This window comes from Ictidomys tridecemlineatus, chromosome X (assembly GCF_052094955.1).
Source record: "Ictidomys tridecemlineatus isolate mIctTri1 chromosome X, mIctTri1.hap1, whole genome shotgun sequence".
In the NCBI taxonomy this organism is placed as follows: domain Eukaryota; kingdom Metazoa; phylum Chordata; class Mammalia; order Rodentia; family Sciuridae; genus Ictidomys; species Ictidomys tridecemlineatus.
The window spans coordinates 38,684,498-38,703,662 of NC_135493.1; the positions used below are offsets into that span (position 1 = coordinate 38,684,498).

At 36.0% G+C, this 19,165-nt stretch overlaps 1 long non-coding RNA gene across 1 annotated transcript in view; it reads right to left on the reverse strand.

Moving 5' to 3' along the window:
• Nucleotides 1–6,541: 6,541 nt before the first annotated feature.
• The window catches only part of LOC120889537 (uncharacterized), a 114,505-nt gene continuing 101,881 nt past the window's right edge, over nt 6,542–19,165 (reverse strand). Inside the window, exon 2 of the long non-coding RNA XR_005733460.2 lies at nt 6,542–6,763. This is a non-coding gene — a long non-coding RNA (uncharacterized LOC120889537). The remainder of the gene's footprint in view (nt 6,764–19,165) is intronic.

The following is a 19,165-nucleotide window of genomic DNA, read 5'->3' on the forward strand; positions in this document are numbered from 1 at the left end:
AGCGTGCTACTGCTTGAGCCACATCCCCAGCCCTCGCTAAATTCATTTATTCTAGGAGTGTTTTCTACATATGGATAACCATCGTATCTTTAAAAAAGTTCAGTTCTTTCATTCAATGTTTCAATTAACTTCTGTATGTCTATCTTAATCCTTTAGCCTCACTAAATTCATTTATTAGTTCTAGGAGTGTTTTCTACATATGGATAACCATCATATCTTAAAAAAAGTTCAGTTCTTTCATTCAATGTTTCGTAGAATTCAGTGGAATCAGTGATTTTTTTTGGAAGGTTCAAATTGTAAATTCGATTTTCTTAATTATTCTAGGGCTACTCAAATGATCTATTTTATATCAGATGAGTGACAGTAGGTCATGTTTCTCAAGGAATTGTTCCATTTCATCTAATCTGTCGAGTGTATGTGTATAGAATTGTTTATAGTATTTCCTCATTTCCACCTCATGTCTGTAAGTTCTGTAATAATACCCTCTGTTTCATTTTTTATGTTAATAATTTGTGTCTCCCGCCCTTCTTTTCTGATGAGTCTTGCTCAACATTTGTCAATTGTATCAATATTTTTCAAAGTCTGTGTTTTATTGATTTTCTTTTTTTTTAATTTCATTGATTTTTCACTCATAATTTTATTATTTCCTTCCTTCAGATTACTTAGTATTTATTTTGGTCTTCTTTTTTCTATATACTTGAGGTAGAAACTCAGATTATTGTCTTGAGTCATTTTTTTTTCTTTAAATGTAAACACTTCGTGTTATAAATACTACTCTGGGGTCTTCTTAAATTATAGCCCATAGATTTTCTTTGATTTTTTTTTGCCGTGCTGGGGTTTGAATGCAGGGCTTTGTGTATTCAAGGCAAGCACTCTTCCAACTGAGCTATATCTCCAGCCCCATAATCCATAGATTTTCAAGTATTTCCATTTTTTAGTTCTCTCTATATATTATTTCCTTTAAGACTTTCATTTCAACACCTGAATTGTTGTTTAGTTTCCAAGTGTTTTGAGATTTTCATTATTGATCTCTATTTTGTTTTATTGTGATTGTAGAATACTTTCTGTATGATTTCAATTATTTTAAAGTTTGTTTGTGCTTGCATTATGGCTCAAGGCATTGTATATCTTGTTATGTGTTCTGTGAAAGAATATTTGTTCTACTTTCATTGTGTGGAGTATTCTATAAATGCCAACTAGATCCTGTTTGTTCATGGTATTGAATTCTTCTATATCCTTGCTGATTTTTCATCCATTATTTTTTGTCTTACTTATTAATTTTTTTAGTTGTTATTTTATTTATTTATAGGTGGTGCTGAGAATTGAACCCAGTGCCTCATGCATGCTAGACAAGTGCTCTACCACTGAGCTATAACCTCAGCCCCTCCATCTATTTTTTTTTATTAAGAGAGTGATGTTGAAGTCTCCAATTAAAACTATGTTTTAGTCTCTCTCTCTCTCTCTCTCTCTCTCTCTATATATATATATATATATATATATATATATATATAACTTAATCCTGTTTTTCCCAGTACTGGGGATTGAACTCAGGGTCTTGCGCATGCTAGGCAAGCACTCTACCACTGCGCTACACTTTTACCTTATTTGTGTACTAAATTTTATCAGTTTTTGCTTGGTTCTCTCTTTTGTTCATGCAAATTAGGATTATTATTATTCTTAGTGAGACTGACTCTATTATCCATTATAAAATGTGCCTCTGTATATCTGATCGTTTTCTTTCCTTAAAGTCTATTTTATTTAATATTAATATAACAAATCCTAATTTTCTTTTATTAATGTTTAATTGATATAACTTTTACCATCTTTTCACTTTCAATTTACCCACATAGCTATATTCAAAGTGAGTTTCTTTTAGACAGCCTATCATTGGATCATGTTTTTTCCAATTTGTCTTTTTTTTTTAAAGAGAGAGTGAGAGAGGAGAGAGAGAGAGAGAGAGAATTTTTAATATTTATTTTTTAGTTCTCGGCGGACACAACATCTTTGTTGGTATGTGGTGCTGAGGATCGAACCCGGGCCGCACGCATGCCAGGCGAGCGCGCTACCACTTGAGCCACATCCCCAGCCCCCAATTTGTCTTTTAATTGGCATAGACTCTTTAAATTGAATGTAATTATCAATATGTTAGAGCTTTAAGTATGCCATTTTATTTTTTTTATTTGTTCTGTTTATTTATTTTTCTAATTGTCAAAAAGATCTTATATACTAGTATTAGAAAAAATACAAAATAAGACATATTAACATCAAAAGGAAAAATACGATGAAGCCATAATAATAAGCATCTGTCTTTGCTTCTTCACTAAGTATAACTGGGAAAGTGCTGATTTTTCATCTATTATTTTTTGTCTTACTTGTTAATTTTTTAGTTGTTATTTTATTTATTTATATGTGGTGCTGAGAAAGGAACCCAGGACTTACAAAGTCCTGTAAAACTTTATAAGTCTGTGACCCCCCACCCATACCAATCATGGAACTGTATATATAACAAGATGGAGATCTTGGGCTGGGGTTGTGGCTCAGTGGTAGTGCACTTGCCCAGCATGTGTGAGGCACTGGGTTTGATCCTCAGCACCACATAAATAAATAAAATAAAGGCATTGTGTCCATCTACAACTAAATATATATATTAAAAAAGATGAAGATCTTTACGTTTGGTATTTATTTGGACTTTAGAATGTGACAAAGTTCATAAAATGAATTAGGGAGTTGTATATAGCTGGATTTTTGTGGGAATAAAAGCTGTTTACTTCATTCAAAAGTTCTTGAAACACAATACTTTTGTCTTCTTGTGCTTTCCTGAGTTGCTTCATTGTTTATTCATCCAATAAGTGTTTCCTCGTTTTGCCCTTTTCTTCATGTGGCCAGCACTCAGCACTTCTCTCACTTCTCTCAGCACTTTTTTTCTGTTAACCTGTTTTGCATCTGATTGATTTGCTTTGTTATGACCTTTCATGAATCAACTTTTTGACTGAAGCATGTACATTTATTCCCTGTCCTTTTAGTGGAAAATTCCAGTGGCCCTAAAATCATCCTCTCTGTGTTCACAATTATCATGAGTGTTTGATAATTTGGCTTTTCATCATAGGCTAAACAATGAGTATACTTGCCAAAGATTGGGCTTCTTCACTTTCTCACCTACTTGTTTTTATTCCATGGTAGGGAAATCTGGGAAGCTTCAGGTATAAATGATCTTTCACTTCCTTTCCATCTAACTCCATTCAAGTGAAGAATTGGAAAGGCAATGGGTTTCACTCTAGCATCTGCTTCCAAAATGAGACCATGTAAGCACTTACTTGGGGAGCTCATGCAACAGATTTTATTTTGTTATCCTGGATAGAAACAGAGTCCTTCAGCTTCTGTTTCCAGGGAAATTTCCTGCATGACAACCATAGCAGTCCCTTAGGATTTCAACTTTTTCTAGACAACATACTCCCTTATAAACATCCAATTTGGTATAATCTCTCTTATTCCATTATGTCTTCTCTAGAATTTTCTTTAAACTGTTTATGATTTCCATTGGGAAATTTTCTGTAGGTAAATCAGTAATCAGTAAGATAAACCCCCTGTACTATTCATCCATATTATTTTTACTGTGCAAAAATTGTTGCTGTGCTTTTTCTTCTTTCCTGATATTCCAGGCTTCTTTTTTGTATTATTTCCTTTCTGTTTACAGAATATCTACTTAGCCATTCGTTTAGGGTGTGTCTATTAGCAACAAATCCATCTTGATTTTTGTAACCTAGAAGTAAATTAGCTGCTTTTTTATTACCCAAATCATATGCATTTCCACATATATATATATTCCAGTACATACAGCATTCAGACACCTAGCTGTAGGACAGTTGGCTTTTTTAAAGTACTGTTGTGTCTGAGATCAGTTTATTCCTTGCCTTCCTATTACCATAAATCTGTAATCTAACCTTGAATTCAGTTAGACAATATCCATTAAACAGAATTCCTAAATAATCAAGTTGTCTGTTATATCTACCTTTTAAATATTTTTTAGTTGTCAGTAGACCTGTATTTATTTGTTTATTTATTTATTTATTTATTTATATGTGGTGCTGAGATTCAAACCCAGTGCTTCACATTTGCTAGGTAAGCGCTCTACCACTGAGCTACAACCCCAGCCCATATCTACTTTTATATAAAGTCTTTTTTTGTAGTTCTCAGATAAACTTTAAATTTCAAAAATAATGGGCCACTTACTTGGGCTATTGCACTCTTATTACATGCCTTGAATCTTTGTTAGTCTCATTTATTTATGGGGAAAGCTAAATATATCAATTCAAATCCTCCATTGCTAATCATCTTGCCCCATAACCATTGTTTTCCCTTCAAACTAGCCAGAACATTGCCATCTGGAAGTGTAACATGAAGTTTATATTTCTCATTTCTTCTTGGTGGTATCACTTTGGGCCTCAATATGTTCTGCTACTGGGACTCTGTTATCCTTGTTTATCATCTCTTCATTCTTTTTGGTTACTTGAATATTTATTAGAATTCCATTTTGATTATTTATGGTGTCTTGCAATGTAATTCTTTGTATGTATAGCTTAGTGGTCAGTTGATGTCTTACATTATATGCATGTAACCTATCACAGTGTATTGGTGTCAGTATTTTACCAATCTGAGTAAAGTGTGAAAACATTACCTCCTTTAATGTCCCTTTATACTTTCCTGTTTATAATTGTCTTAAATATTTTATTCATACACATTTAAAACAACACATCAGTCAGTGTAGTAATTTTATTTCAATTGTTAAATATAATTCAGAAAAATCAAGAGAAAAAAACCTGTACTATTCATCCATATTATCTTTTCTGTGTAAAAATTGTTGCTGTGCTTTTTTCTTCTTTTTTGATATTCCAGGCTTCTTTTTTTGTATTATTTCCTTTCTGTTTAGAGAACATCTACTTAGCCATTCTTTTAGGGTGTGTCTATTAGCAACAAATCCACTGAGTTTGCCCATGTCTGAAAATGTCTTGATTCCCTTCATTTGTGGAGGATATTTTCTGTGCATATGAAAAAGCTTTTTATTTTAAATCAAACTGGTTCACCAATCTAATCATAAAAATGCTCACCATTTCACATTTTTGGCAATTTCTATCTCTCTCAACTTTTGGTAAATCTGCCCTATGTTCTCAGCATCACAGCACCTATGGCCCTCAGCAACCATACAGAAAACAGAGATGATCTAATAATATTACCTGTTCCTAATTTCATTTAATTTAATAAGTTTAAAATTCTTTCTCTACTATGAATCATTAATAAAATTTTCATGCTTCTTATGAAATGCTTGACATCTCATACAATGGTCCTCTGTTTGAAAGCAACGACAGGTTTCCACTATAGTCTGTTCATCATATAACTGTTAAAGGAGAAAAAAGGAAGAGCTATACTTCTCAGGGAAATTTTTCAAACCCTGAATTTCTTCTCAGTCTATAATGAGCCAAACCCAAGAACCACACTTCTTATTTAAACTATTTTTCTTATTTGAAGTTGTTTTCCAGATCCTGAATGTCTTCTAAATCTAGAATGACACAACTACAGGATTGGGAACACAGCCTCTGAGAAAGACCCATTTGCTGATGAGAAAGTCTAATTCCAACTGGGGAAATTTACCCAACCTTTTTCAGTTTAACATTATACCTGTCACCTAGAAAAATAAATCCAAGTACCCATCTGGATTTAAGGAAAAGAGTTACTTATGATTTTATAAAAAATGGAACTATGTAATTTATAATTCCCTCAAAAAGTCAGATGATGCTACATATTTTTGTTTCTTTTTCTTGGGAGAAAGGGACTATATAGAAACTTCTCATTTTTTCTTTTACTACCTTAGTCCAAAGTTAAAGGCAGATCATACTATCGGTCCATCACACCTTCTTAACTAAAAAATCACTCATGCTACTTTTCTGCTAGCTTTGGCCACATGGAAAACTAAGTCTGATTGGTATATGACTCCACAAAACAGGATGCATAAAATTGTCATCTTAAGGAGGTGAATAGTGTTTCACCACTGGGCTCAAACTGAGTTGTTTGCTTTTATCATTCCTTCAACTAAACATAAGCATGCACTCCTAGGATTACCTGCTGCACAATCTGGTCCTTCTGGAAAAGAATGAAAAAAATTTTAAATAACAAATGTCCCAGGACTTTTGAAAAAGTCAACAACAGTTCTTTCTCCAGGAGAAAAATTTCTCCTTTCATCCAAAAATGTGGATTTACACATGTAAAATTATGTATTTGTATAAATCTCTTTAGGTTTATTCAGATATGAAATCAATCTTGATATCTTGTCTTTATGCTTCTTCATCACATCAAAGGGTTAATTACAAAACTGCACCTATTTTTGTCCACAAGATTAACCAGGATTTAGACATATATGAAACTTTTTAATGTCTCTTTCTTTTCAAATTGCAACAAATATTTTTAACTTACTGCTGCAGTCTCAAATGTGCTCATCATAATAATGGCCGAAACTAGAAGACATTAAAAAAAACAAAAAAACCTGAAGTCATCCGTACTTGCCATTTATTTACTCTTCTGGTTTGGAGAAAAAGGTAAAAAATTCACAAATAACACAACCTAAGCAACTGTTTCAAAGTAAACATCAGCCTTCAGCTTGCAAAATAATTTCTTGATAATTGAGCCAATTGCAGCAGAAGACCCATCTCAGTTGCTTTTTTCTTCTTGAAGAAGTCAGCAGGATAACCAAGGGATGTTTTCTGTGTTGAATCTGAAAGGTGGAACAAAAGAAAAGCAGTCTTTTCCATTTCAAACCCTGAAGGTAATGTGTAGAAAGGTATGCACATTTCAATAGGGAAAATGGCTGGATAAAAGAAGCAGGACTACCCGCTCTAGAGGACAACATAGAAATACCTGCCACATCCTGATTTCAGAATTTTGTTTTGAGATGAATACAAAAGCGTCTAAATGTCAGGCAAGTGTTCTTTGTGTGTGATAAAGATTCTCACATAGTCCAGCAAACACCTACAGCTATCCCAGGGCCAGTCTGCCCCAGGCCCAGAAGCCAGACATCAGGTAGCCAGACCGCCTAAGCATAACTCATTCTGCCATCTTCCCTTCCCTGAAGGATATTTTTTTTTCTGGGTCTAGGATTCTGGGTTGACAATTCTTTCAAAACTTGAAAAATATTGTGCCACTTCCTTCAGGACTTCATGTTTTCTGATTTGAAATTCGCTATCATAAAAATTGTTCTTACTCCATGTGTAATATGTTGTTTTTCTCTGGCAGATTTCAAATTTTTCCTTTGATTTTAGTTTTTGGAAGTTTAAATATGATGTAACTTTGAGTGGATTTCATTTCAGCTTATCTTGTTTGGGCTTTGTTCATTTTCTTGAATTTCATCTGCAGATTTATGTCTCTTGACAAATTGGGGAAGGTTTATCCTTTGTTTTTGTTTGTCTTTAGCCTTGCTCACTGTCTCCTCTTTTATAAAACTCTGATGACATGAATGTTTGGCCTTTTGTTATAGATTCATGGATCCTTGCATGTATGTTCCTTTTCTTTTCAGTCTATTCATTCTTTTTTGTTCATACTGGGTAATACTTTTTGTTCTATGTTATAGTTAATTTATCCACTCTATCCTGTTTTGAACTCATCTGAGAAGTCCTTCTTAAATCCTGTTATTGTGTTTTTAAACTCTAAAATATATATTTGATTTACTTTACCTCTCCTAGTTTTTTTTCTGAGATTTTCCAATTTTTCACTTGTTGCAAGTGTGTTTATGATTGAACATAGAAAGCATTATAACCATGACTACTTTAAAAGCTTTGCCAGATCATTCTAATGTCTTTTTCATCTCAGTATTGGTGGCTATTGAATTTTCTCATTCAGTTTGAAATTGTTTTGGTTCTTGATATGAATGATTTATTATTAAAATCTGAGAAGTTTAATATTATACCAAGAGACATAGAATCTCACTTTAGACTTCTATTTTAGATGGCTTTCTGAGATATTGCTTTAGAAGGGGAAGGGGTGGAGCCTCACTATATCTTTCAGGTGAAAGTACAAGTCCAGGTTTCTCATTTGGCTTTGGTTCACACTTGAAATTGAGGGCTTCTTCTTACTGAGGAAAGTTTGGCTCTTTCTAGTGGTCTCCACAAACACCAAGGGAAAGGAGGAGGAATCATTATTGGTTAGCTGGCATGAAAGTCTGGTTTCTCTACTTGGCTTGCTGTAGGTGGGGGTGTAGGTTGTAAGTCTAGAATTGTCAGTTGACCTTTGCTGGCATTGGGGCAGGAGAGATATTTATTCTGTGGTGTTTTGCTAGAGCAAAGAAGTTACTGTCTAAAAGTTTTCTGTCTTACTAAAACTTCCCTTTCCTGGGAAGTCCTAAGAGATGGCTTAAATGATTAGATTTGTTTTTCTGTATTGTTGGTGCTTCTGGGTTGCCTGCTTTGTCAGTTCCAACCCAGAAATGTGAACCAAAAAGAAAATCCAAGTAAATCATCCAACCTATGGCTCCCTGTAGGGAGGGGCAATTACTGGGACAGGTTATCCTGGCAACAGACTGGAGCAGGGGCAGGTTATTGATAAGGGTGAAGGAAGGGCTGTGAAGGAATTAATATTTCAATCCTTCAGGGGATAGTCTCCAACTTATTGGACTCACTCAAAATTGGCCTCCTTGATCTGACCTGACTTGATTTTCCTATCTATACCGACTGCTTGTCTAATTTTGGCTTCTAATTTCCCCCCCTCTAAGTTTAGGAACTCCTTACTACTGTAAGGACAAAGGGTCAGGGACTGCTCTGGCTGCTTCAAAGGTGAGAGGGGGCAGCATGAGTTTGGGCAAGCAGCTTTGGAGTTCCCTTTTAAATTGAAGTCTGGTTCAATTTACAACCGGAAGAACAGGTTGTAAAGTCATTTGGGGATGGGTGCTTCCATAAGAGAGAAAGAAAACGACATGAGTACTGAGTAAATGTTTCAGCATCTGGGAATGTATACCATGAAGATAATAGAAGTTTTCTCACCAGGAGATGTGAGGGCTGAGAACTTGTTCCCATAACATAGTGTCATTCCTTGAGTTCCAGAGTCTCCAGTTGGTTTTCTTTCATCTCTCTACCTTCCAGAGTCCTCTTATATTTGTTTTATCCAGGGTTTTTAGTTGTACTTAGTGGGAGGAATTGAGAAAAGTATACCTACTACATCAACTGAGAAGCAAAAGTATCCTATTTTTATAACCATGCCCATGCCTATTTTTGCATATAATCTCTCTTATATCAGATATCAGAAAGTTAAATTCAATAAGCATTTATTGTGCAAAGAGAGGCCATCTGGACCATTGTGTAGCACATTGGTAAGGTCTAACAGTAGGCAATAAATAAGCAGATAAGGGGCATCAGCTGGATCTCATTAAGGACTGTAGTTGGGTTCCCCAGACACTTAGAAGGACTTATTTAGAAGTATTTGGCTATTCCCAAAGCATTTGGATGTATATCAGGAAACAAACAGAGATTGAAGTTCAAAGAGAGACAATGTAGTGAGGAGGTGGCAGGGTACTAGGTCTAGAGGTATTAGGATTTTGAGATTATCAAATCAGGTATGCAGGTATAAGAAAGAAAGGTGAGCACCAAGCTAGAAGAAATAAGGCAAGAGTCCAATATGAGTACAGATAAGCCGAACTCTTTCTTCTAGTCAAGTCACTTTTGTATGATCTCTGGATACTAATTCATTTAAGTTTGTGCTATGATTGAGTGTAAAAATTTGAGAGACTTTTGCACTCACTTTGTCTCTAGAATTTCTTAATGTTTAATTTAATTCACTCAAGTATTCTTTGCTTCTTAGATTGTTGTGGATGTCATTGGTGTTTATTTTGTTTTGTTTTGCTCTTACTCTGATTCTAGATTTTAGCTTTCCTATTTAGCTCTGACATGTTGCCCTTGTAACTGTTCATGTTGTCATGACTTTGGTCCATGGCATCTTCCAGGACACCTGGAAAGCCTGACTATTCTTTTTTGGCTTTTCACATTATAGCCACAGGAAAATGGTGATCTGTTATGTTTCTATTACAGTCATCCAGTTGTTGTTTTACACTTTGTCCAGCTCCCATCTGACAGAAGGAGGGATCCAATACAGACTAACACTATAGATAGCATTTGCAGAGACATCAGAGCTACTGGTTCCTTAAGTTTTCTTGACTAGGCATACTGTGACTTGGATGGGGCTGTGTCTGCACGTTGAGTCCAAATGATCCAGTCAGGCAAGTCCTTTCACTTACCTCTTACTATCTTTAAAGTCATTAACAAATTAAATAAATATCACTTGGAAGTAATCATTATTGCTGAATTACTCTAGCACAGACAACATTTTATATTTCAAAGAAAACTATATATGATAATTATCAGGTATTTAATGCAGAGTTATAAAATATTCCTCATACAGTGTCCACAATACATTTAATACTATACATGGGCTCTTGTCCTGGTATGTCCAGACACTGGTAGGAAATGGGTCAGTGTCCCCTTATACACCATAGTACCACATTCTCTTGTGTGTGTGTGTGTGTGTGTGTGTGTGTGTGTGTGTGTGTGTGTGGTGTTTGTGGTGCTGGGGTTTGAACCCAGGAGCTCTGTACTACTGAACTACAACCCCAGACCTTTTTACTTTACTTCTACAGGGTCTCCCTAAATTGTCCAGGTTGGCCTTGAACTTACAATCCTTCTGCCTCAGTCTCCTGAGTAGCTTTTTGCTTTTGAGATAAGGTCTTACCATGTTGCCTAGGCTGGTCATGAACTCTTAGGCTCAATTGATCCTCCTGCCTCAGCCTCCTAAGCAGCTGGGACTATTGGTACACACCACTACACCCAAATTTCTATTTTTCTTTTTAATCTAAAATGATGGATGGGGATTTATGGTACAAGTTGAAGAACCAACTCTACCAATTCTATTCTAACAGCCAAGAATGACTTAAGTAATCATGCCAGTTGACTAGTTTTGAAAATTGATGGCACAAATATAAATGCTATGGAAGACTTTTCCTTTTATAGGTTCTTTAGGGGCTTTGAAAGTGTCTTGATTTTTTTCTACATTATGGGAATTCAACTAATTATCAGTCTTAGATCTTTTCTCCTCCCTTTATATAGTTGACATTTTCTAAACATAAATGCAACAAGAGGTTTTAGGTGCTGAGCATTTTTAATAATATAAAATAACACTGTTAAGTGCACTCAGTGATAGATATGAACTTGATATAGCCTTTATGTAAGTATTGTGCAGTTGAATGCACACCAGAAGATAAGAATTTCCCAATTAGTACATGAAATGCCTTCAGCAATTAAGAAAAAAATAAGTTCCAAGGAGAATGAGGGAAAGTTTGCTTGCCCAGAGGCTTTGGCTTTTGAAACACTAATCCATTAAAAGAAGCTCTGAATCACCTGCGGTTTTATAATGGCAGAGGAACGTGAGCAAATCCCTTCAGCCAGAAAAGCCTTTAAGCTGAAAGGTCTCACTAGCTCATACTTGCCCTGTGATAGTCTGAAAAAGTGCTCTGTCAGGTATGTTAGTTTTGTTTTGTATCAGTTAAAATAATATTATGATGACTTTCTTGCTGTTCTAAGAAGATTTCTGCAGTAAACTCTTTTATATATGAATACTGTCTATGTTAATTTTCTACATGTTCTCTGGGAGGCTCATTCTGAGTTAATTTTGAAGCAAAAACACAAGTGTGCTCCAATGTCTACCATGTCTTCACCTTGGAGACATGGGGAATGCCTCCCATAGCCCATAGGCATGGATCAACCAGCAGAACAGGACACAGGAAGGTGTGTGATCTGATACTAAGTCAACATAGAGGATGGGTCAGAAGTTCAAGTAGTTAGACAAGGGGAAGCCTGCAGAAGTTCTTAAAGATGGAAGAGCTGGGTGCAGTGATGCATGCCTATAATCTCAGAGGCTTGGGAGTATCACAAGTTCAAAGCCAGCCTCAGAAATTTAGTGAAGCTCTAAGAAACTTAGTGAGATTCTGTCTCTAATAAAAATATTTTTTTAAGAGAGAGAGGAGAGAGAGAGAGAGAGAGAGAGAGAGAGAGAGAGAGAGAGAGAGAGAGAGAGAGGGAGAATTTTAATATTTATGTTTTAGCTATCGGCAGACACAACATCTTTGTTTGTATGTGGTGCTGAGGATCAAACCCGGGCTGCACGTATGCCAGGTGAGCGCGCTACCACTTGAGCCACATCCCCAGCCCTAATAAAAATATTTTTAAAAGGGATGGGGATATTGCTCAATGGTTAAGCACCACTGGGTTCAATCCCTGGTTAAATAAATAAATAGAAAAATGGGGAAGGGTCCAATTCAGAATGGCATGGAATTTAGAGCAGTGACCATGGGTAATTTTTAATGTTCTCGTGCCTTGATTTTATTTTCTGTAAAACAGTTAATCAATGTTATGACTTGAATTATTTTCTCAAAAAGACATATTGAAGTCCTAGAAGTCTGCCAGCACCTTGAAATGTAAACTCATATGCAAATGAGGTCATTGAAGATGTGATTAGTTAAGATATGATTATACGAGAGTAGATAGACTATGGGATATGTGTGTAGATATAAACATGGGGAAAAGTCATCCTATTTTATTCCTGGTCATAATGAATGAATAAAAATATAATGAATAAAAATATAATGATGATGATGATAATGGTTGTTGTGAAGGGCAATCTGCCATGGTTCCTGAGCCTCCTTGCCTGCTTTTGCTAGGTATGCCAAGAATGCAAAGCCCTGGCTGATCTTCACCTGGGCCATTTCTCAGACATGTATTTGCAAAATAAAACCTTGACAGAGAAGGTAACATCTCTTTCTGGATAAAGAACAGATTTGCTCTATCTGAAGTGTGAGGAGTAAAAACTTGTTCCCAGGATGTAGGCTCCCTATTTACCTCTCTTATTGTTTCTCTTGCTGAGAAAAAACTTTTTAGTTTGAGTAAGTCCCATTTGTTGATTCTTGTTATTAACTCTTGTGCTACGGGTGTCCTATTAAGGAATTTGGAGCCCGACCCCACAATATGTAGATCGGAGCCAACTTTTTCTTCTATCAGACGCAGAGTCTCTGATTTGATATCAAGCTCCTTGATCCATTTTGAGTTAACTTTTGTGCATGGAGAGAGGAGGAGATTCAGTTTCATTTTGTTGCATATGGATTTCCAGTTTTCCCAACACCATTTGTTGAAGATGCTATCCTTCCTCCATTGCATGCTTTTAGCCCCTTTATCAAATATAAGATAGTTGTAACTTTGTGGATTAGTCTCTGTGTCCTCTATTCTATACCATTGGTCCACTCGCCTGTTTTGGTACCAGTACCATGCTGTTTTTGTCACTATTGCTCTGTAATATAGTTTGAAATCTGGTATCGCTATACCGCCTGATTCACACTTCCTGCTTAGAATTGCTTTTGCTATTCTGGGTCTTTTATTATTCCATATGAATTTCATGATTGCTTTATCTATTTCTTCAAGAAATGCCATTGGGATTTTGATTGGCATTGCATTAAACCTATAGAGAACTTTTGGTAATATCGCCATTTTGATAATGTTAGTTCTGCCTATCCATGAACAGGGTATATTTTTCCATCTTCTAAGATCTTCTTCAAAGAACTCAAAAAATTAGACAATAAGATAACAAATAACCCAATCAACAAATGGGCCAAGGACCTGAACAGACACTTCTCAGAGGAGGACATACAATCAATCAACAAGTACATGAAAAAATGCTCACCATCTCTAGCAGTCAGAGAAATGCAAATCAAAACCACCCTAAGATACCATCTCACTCCAGTAAGATTGGCAGCCACTATGAAGTCAAACAACAACAAGTGCTGGCGAGGATGTGGAGAAAAGGGTACTCTTGTACATTGCTGGTGGGACTGCAAATTGGTGCGGCCAATTTGGAAAGCAGTTTGGAGATTCCTGGGAAAGCTGGGAATGGAACCACCATTTGACCCTGCTATTGCCCTTCTCGGACTATTCCCTGAAGACCTTAAAAGAGCATGCTACAGGGATGCTGCCATATCGATGTTCATAGCAGCACAATTCACAATAGCTAGACTGTGGAACCAACCCAGATGCCCTTCAATAGATGAATGGATAAAAAAAATGTGGCATCTATACACAATGGAGTACTATGCAGCAATAAAAAATGACAAAATCATAGAATTTGCAGGGAAATGGATGGCACTAGAGCAGATTATGCTTAGTGAAGCTAGTCAATCCCTAAAAAACAAATACCAAATGTCTTCTTTGATATAATGAGAGCAACTATGAACAGAGCAAGGAGGAAGAGCAGGAAGAAAAGACTAACATTTAACAGAGTCATGAGATGGGAGGGAAAGGGAGAGAAAAGGGAAATTGCATGGAAATGAAGGGAGACCCTCATTGTTATACAAAATTACATATAAGAGGTTGTGAGGGGAATGGGAAAATAAACAAGGAGAGTAATGAATTACAGTAGATGGGGTAGAGAGAGAAGAAGGGAGGGGAGGGGAGGGGGGATAGTAGGGGATAGGAAAGGTAGCAGAATACAACAATTACTAATTGGGCATTATGTAAAATTGTGGATGTATAACCGACGTGATTCTGCAATCTGCATTTGGGGTAAAATTGGGAGTTCATAACCCACTTCAATCTAATGTATGAAATATGATATGTCAAGAGCTTTGTAATGTTGTGAACAACCAATAAAAAAAATTAATTAAAAAAAGAACAGATTTGCTTATTACCTTCAATAAAGCTATGAATGTCTAAAGCTGTTTCTTGACTCTGATTCAAACCCACTGTATGCTCAGCATCCACGTGGGTTCCCATGTGTCATCCATTGAGAAAAAGGTGAACTGATACAAATTTGCTGAAGCTTGTGTTTTAGTTGTGTTCTAACTAAAATCCTTTATTCTTAAACCAGTAGTCTCATGTCTTCTGCCACCATCCATGAAACCGTGGTAAGCTAATTTGTGAGTTTCCAAGTAGACACAATAATAACATCTTCATCTGCTCTAACTAACAATACTAACAGAAAATAATAATTTTAAAATAAAAAACAATATTAGTTATTGAGGGCTTAATATGTGCCAGGTACTAATTTATGCATTTTATTTTTTAAGTATTTTTTAGCTGTAGATGGACACGATCTATTTTATTTATTTTTATGTGGTGCTGAGATTGAACCCAGTGCCTCCCTTAACATGCTAGGCAAGCACTCTACCACTGAACTACAACTCTAGCTCTAATTTATGTACTTTACATAAATTATTTCATACCCACAACAATTTTACTAAGGGGTTAAATGATTTTCCCAAGGTATTCTGATCATTAACTTTACTGTTCTTTCTTCCTTAAAAAAATCCTTGTTATTCCTTATTTCTACCTTATTATTATAATTCCTTAGTCTCACATTAAAAAAATAATCAAAAAGTAATATAAAACTTCTTATTCCCATAGAAAACTCTTATTTATTTTTTTTAATTCTCAGTGTAATAGTTAAAAGCTCAGACCCTAGAGCTAACCTCCACTCACTCACCCAGTGACCTTGGGGAAGTTGTCTAATCTGTGTGTCTCAATTTCCTCATTTTTAATACAGGAGATAATAACAGCACCTACCTCAGACAGTTGTTGTGAGGTTCAAGTGGGTTAATATAAAGTACAATTTACAACAGTACCAAACACACAGTAATAGTTCAATAACAATCAGCTATTCTTCTCACTTTTCTGAAGGCAGAATAATCCTGAATCATTTTTTTGTGTTATGTAAATTCCCAATTGGTGGTGATTGTACTAATTGCCTTCAGCCTCCTCCTCCTCAGCTTTACTTGAGTGCATAGCACCACAAAGTAAGTATACTGCATTTACATCACAATAATATTCCATTTCAAAGGTTTATCTTGCCAGGGACTTAGCACTACTAGATGGGAAATACAAAACAATTTGAAGGCATTGTCCTGGCCACAAAGGACCCTGCAACCAACCCTAGGATATAAAATTAACACACATGAAATCATTTAATTATTTTTTTGGTATGACATTGCTCATATAAACTCATATGCATACAATATGAGCTCAGGGAAGGGTAACTACTATGTGGCTTAAGAGGGCAAACAAGTATTCATATGGTAGAAGTAAGAATCATGCTGTCTTAAAGCATAGGCAACATTTTGAGTAGGAAGGGAAAGGTTGAAGACTCTATATTTGTTTAACACTTTCTAGTTTGTACAATTCTTTTTCAAATATGGATTCATTTTATCTTATGGCAAATTTTTAGGTTAGATTAAAGAGGAATTCTTACTATGTTGGCCCATAGTTGGATCCTGATGCACAGAACAGTTAAATAATTTGCCCAAGGTGTAGAGCCAATCAGTGGAAGGCACTAACCACTCCAGTTCCTACAAAGCCTCTGCCTGCAATGAGCTTACACTTGTTAATTATAATGTTCATGCATATATAACATGAACACACGTTAAAGATCTTATTAAACTCATTATTAACAAAAGAACAGGTAAGAGGCTACAACCAGTTCAAATGAGTAAAGATGCACATATTTATATAAAGTAGAGGAAAATTGCAAATAATTTTTAAAAACTGTCATTTTCCATAGGAGGGGAGAGAAAAGACAATTGAACCCCCAACAACAACAACAACATATATATTTTTCTACAACTTATACAGGTTTTTGGTTTTTTTTTCGTGTGTGTGGTACTGGGGATTGACCCAGGCCCTGTGCATGTGAGACAGGCACTATACCAACTGAGCTATATCCCCAGCCCAACTTATAGAGTTTTGAAGTAGCTCAAATAAAATGAAAGGCTGGAGTTGAGTAGCCCAGAAAAATGTTTCCCCCAAAATGCATAATTTCCATTGGAGATACACAGTCAACTTTTATTTGTTTCAAATTTTCCTAGTGTTATGGTTTATTTGTGCCCCCCAACATTCAGATGTTGGAAATTTAATCCCAATGCAACATTGTTGAAAGGTGGGACCTTTAAGAAGTGGTTAGGGGCTGGTCACAGTGGCTCATGCCAATGATCTCAGCAGCTGGGAGGCTGAGGCAGGAGGATCGCAAGTCCAAAGCCAGCCTCAGCAACTTAATGAGGCACTGAGCAACTCAGTGAAACCCTATCTCTAAATAAAATACAAAACAGGGCTAGGGATGTGGCTCAGGGGTCAAGTGCCCCTGAGTTCAATCCCTGGTACCACCCCCTGCAAAAAAAGAAGTAGTTAGATCACAGGGGCTACACCCTCCTGAATGGATTAAGGCCATTGCTGCCAGAGTGGATTGTTTATTAAAGGGTAAAATTCAGCCCCTGTTCCTCTCTCTCACATACTCTTTCACCATAGGATGCCTTCTGCCATGTTATAATGTACAAAAAGGCCCTCACCAGATATGTTCTCTTGATCTTGGACTTCCAGCTTCCAGACCCATTTACCAAATAATTGGCCATTATTTATAATTTACCCAGTCTGTGGTGTTCTGTTTTTTCAATCTTCTTTTTTAAATTTTTAAATTATTTTATTATTTTTTTATTCTTTTTAGATATGCATGACAGTAGAGTGTATTTTGACCTATTATACATACAAGAAGTATAACTTATTCTAATTAGGATCCCATTCTTGTGGTTGTAAATGATGTGAAGTTACACTGTTGTTTATTCATATATGACCATAGGAAAGTTATGTCTGATTCATTTTACTGTCTTTCCTGTTCCCATCACTGCTCCATTCCCTTTATTCCCTATTGTGTAATACAATGAACTTTTACTCTCTTCCCCTGCATTGTGTTCTGTTGTAGCATTGGAATACAGACTAAGACAGCTACACATTGAGTTATAGACATAAACATTATACAAGTGGCACAATAGCAAATGATACAAGGCTGTGGGGTTGAAGGTGGGGTTTATAGATACCATACCCTGGGCTCCCAAGCTAGTCTTGAGCTCCTTAGGACCAAGAAACTAATCAAAGGTGAAGGAAGTAGGTTTGTGATAAGGAGTCATTCCAAGGGTCTGCTCTAAACCAGGCCAGTTTTTGAGTTCAAGGGAGGCTCAAAGGTGATGTTTTGAAGTTACCAAGTGAAAGATGGCAGTGGGTACAACCCAGCCTGAACAACTTAATAGGATCCAAATTCAGAGGTTCAGATCATCATTTACTTAAGCTTATATCTAGCTTAGCTTTTATAAAACCAGAAAATAGTAATTAATTTTATGAGATCCACATGGATACACTTTCCTTACTTTCAGAGACTAGGGGTACTAATTGAGCTGAGAAACATTTACTGAGGTCCTAATGAAGGGTTTGTACAGACATGCCCTTATGAAAATTAAATTTATATTCAAATATGTGAATATGTAGCTCATCCTTTAAAATATAATTATGCACTTATACAAGTTGATGCAACTATTAATACATAGACTTGGTCTTCCATGTAGGCATCCACCCACATGGTGTGATCTGAAGGGTGATCAAAAGGCTCCCTGCTCCCAGATGACTCCTAGAGATCTGCCATTTTTTATGACATTCCTACCATTAATGATATTTCTTTGGGAAAAAGAGCTACAGAAGATAGTTGTTAAAATGCAATGGGAACTTTTAAAGAGGACTAAGAATATAATAGGATGAAAAGGTCTAGAATGCAGGCAGAAATGACAGGCCTGAGAAAGATAGCATGTGGGCACCTCTAAAAATTCTAGAGGTGACATGTGAGCCCTAAGCACCTGGAAGGAGGATCAGTGACAAGGAGGGCTTGAAAGGAAATCTAGAAACATGAGGAGTCAATTTTTAGTGTACTACAAAGTTGTGATGGCCCTTGATAGTATGCAATGATACAAATACATTAAGAATTACCATGAGGTGGTTGTGGTGGCATGCACCTGAAACTCCGGTTATTCAGGAGGCTGAGGTAGGAGGATCACTTGACCCCAGGAATTCAAGGCTAGCCTGGGCAACATAGTGAGATTCCATCTCAAAAGTATATACCCATGTTTATCAGGGCACTGTTCACAATAACCAAGTTATAGAAGCAGCCTAGATGCCCATCAGTAGATGAATGGATAAAGAAAATGTTGTATGTATACATATTATGGAGTATTATTCTGCCATAAAGAAAAATAAAATCATATTATTTTCAGGATGGAAACTGGAGATCA